Here is a 3,321-nt window from a genome sequence, read left to right on the forward strand (position 1 = left end):
TGTGGTATGACTAGTGATTCATCAGCTAGGCATTTCTTCAGATTGCAGACGTGGAATACATTGTGAATACCACTGAGCTCTTCAGGTAAGTTTAACTTATAAGCCACTGTTCCTACACATTCGATGATCTCGAATGGTCCTATATACCTTGGGCTTAACTTGCCTTTCTTACCAAATCGCATCACCCCTTTCCAAGGTGATACCTTAAGCAGAACTTTATCACCAACCTCAAACTTCAGAGGTTTTCGCCTTTTATCCGCATAGCTTTTCTGCCTATCCCTGGAAGCTTTCAGGCAGTCACGAATCTGGATAATCTTGTCCGTCGTTTCAAAGACTAGGTCAGGACCTGATAACTGAGCTTCTCCTACTTCTGCCCAACAAATAGGCGTTCTGCATTTTCTACCATATAATGCCTCAAAAGGCGCAGCCTGGATGCTGGTATGGTAGCTATTATTATAGGAGAACTCAATCAATTGCAGGTGCTTATCCCAACTACCACCTAAGTCAATCACACATGCACGTAGCATGTCTTCCAGAGTTTGAATGGTACGTTCACTCTGCCCGTCCGTCTGAGGATGGTAAGCCGTACTGAAATTTAGGCGCGTACCCAAAGACTGTTGGAAACTTTTCCAAAAGTGTGACGTGTATCTGGTATCTCTGTCAGAGATAATAGCAACTGGTACTCCATGCAGAGATACAATCTTATCAACATACAATTGGGCCAACATGTCAGAACTGTAAGTTTCCTTAATGGGTAGGAAATGTGCTGACTTAGTCAGTCTATCTACTATCACCCATATAGTATCATTCCCTTTCCTCGTCTTTGGCAGCTTGGTGATGAAATCCATCATCACCATTTCCCATTTCCAAGTGGGAATTTCAGGCTGTTGTAGCAAACCTGACGACTTCTGATGTTCAGCTTTGACTTGTGCACACGTCAAACATTTAGCTACATAGGCAGCTATAGACTTCTTCAAACCTATCCACCAATAGTTTGCCTTCAAATCCTGGTACATCTTATCAGCTCCAGGATGAATGGAATATTTGGAACTCTGGGCTTCCTGAAGGATGACATCCCGAAGTTCTCCATAAACAGGAACCCATATTCTTCCATTTAATCTTAGGATTTCGTCCTTGCCATAGGATAACTGTTCTTCAGTTACTCCTAACTTTTCATCGGGATAGTTAGCTTCCAACACAACTTCCTTCTGTGCAGCTAACAACCTTTCATTCAAACTGTTTTTGATCTCAATACTCTTGGCATTGATTCTTATTGGCTTCACTCTTTCCTTTCTACTCAAGGCATCTGCGACTACATTGGCCTTGCCCGGATGGTACCTTATCTCACAATCATAATCATTCAAAGTTTCCATCCAACGTCGCTGCCTCATATTTAAATCCTTCTGATTGAACAGGTGCTGAAGGCTTTTGTGATCAGAATAGATCACACATTTAGTTCCATACAGATAATGCCTCCATAGTTTTAGTGCGAATACAACGGCACCCAGCTCCAAGTCATGGGTGGTGTAATTCTTCTCGTGCACCTTTAACTGGCGTGAAGCATAGGCAATGACCTTGCCTTTTTGCATAAGCACACATCCCATCCCGGTGTGTGATGCATCACAATAAACTACAAACTCATCAATTCCTTCAGGCAATGTCAGCACTGGAACGTTGCTCAACTTCTGCTTCAAAATATCGAAGGATTCTTGCTGCTTAGGCCCCCAATCAAACTTGTAATTCTTACGAGTGAGAAGAGTCAGGGGTGCTGCAATTCTTGAGAAGTTTTCAATGAATCGCCTGTAGTATCCTGCTAGTCCTAAGAAACTGCGAATCTCCGTAGGCGTCTTCGGCTCTTTCCAGTTCATGATAGCTTCAATCTTGGCGGGATCTACTTGGATACCATGCTCACTCACAACATGTCCAAGAAATTGGACTTCTCGAAGCCAGAATTCACACTTAGAAAATTTGGCATAGAGCTTTTCTTGATGGAGCAGTTTCAGAACACAATGGAGATGCTTCTCGTGGTCAGCTTGGCTCTTTAGGTAAATGAGGATGTCATCGATGAAGACGATGACAAATTTATCCAGATAAGGCTTGCAGACTCAATGCATGAGATCCATGAATTCGGCAGGTGCATTAGTGAGCCCAAAAGGCATCACTAGGAACTCGTAATGTCCATAACGAGTCCTAAATGCAGTCTTGTGTACATCTTCATCTTTGACCTTCAATTGATGATAGCCTGACCTCAGATCAATCTTGGAAAAGTAGCTTGCTCCTTGTAACTGATCGAATAGATCGTCGATCCTGGGCAAAGGATATCTATTCTTGATAGTGACCTTATTAAGCTCACGGTAATCGATACATAATCGCATCGACCCATCTTTCTTCTAGACAAACAAAATTGGCGCTCCCCATGGAGACGAGCTTGGTCTAATGAAACCTTTGGCTAGCAAATCATCTAACTGCGTCCTTAATTCCTTCATCTCTGTTGGTGCCAACCTATAAGGTGCTCTTGCAATAGGCGCTGCTCCTGGGATGATGTCGATTCTGAACTCTACTTGTCAATCTGGTGGCAAACCAGGTAGTTCTTCCGGGAAAACTTCGGGGTATTCAGAAATGACAGGAAAATCTTCAATCTTGGGTTTCTGCTCATCAATGGTCACTTGTGCCATATAAATGACACAACCCTTCTTCAGACACCTAGATGCCTTGAGCATGGACACTTGCTCTGGTAACCCGTACTGGGTATCTCCCTGAATGGTAAGTGGCTTACCAGACGGAGTCTTGATCACCACTTGCTTTTTATTGCATACAATCTGGGCTTGGTTATGCGATAACAAATCCATGCCTATCACTATATAGAAACCGGCTAGCTTAAGCGGAAGCAGGGACAAAGGAAAGGAGTGGTTCTTAATGGATATGAAACATCCATCTAAAACGGTTGATGCGGTTTCTATGGTTCCATCAGCTAATTCTACTTCATACTTCACACTTAAGGCTTTAACAGGCATTTTCAACAACTCACAAAACTTATTATCTACAAACGATTTATCTGCTCCAGAATCAAACAATACTCTTGCGTAGATATCATTAATAAGAAAAGTACCTGTTATGATATTATCATTTTGGATCGCCTCCTGTGCGTTCATCTGAAAGACCCTGGCATTGGTCTTCTTCCCTTCATCAGCTTTCTTCGCAGCTTTTGGGCAATTTGTCTTAATATGCCCTTTTTCATTGCAGCTGTAGCAAGTTGCATCCTTCAGTTTCTTGCACTCTAAGGTCTTATGCTCAGTTGATTTGCAAATCCCACATGGCCTT

Source organism: Helianthus annuus, chromosome 16 (assembly GCF_002127325.2).
Source record: "Helianthus annuus cultivar XRQ/B chromosome 16, HanXRQr2.0-SUNRISE, whole genome shotgun sequence".
NCBI lineage: Eukaryota > Viridiplantae > Streptophyta > Magnoliopsida > Asterales > Asteraceae > Helianthus > Helianthus annuus.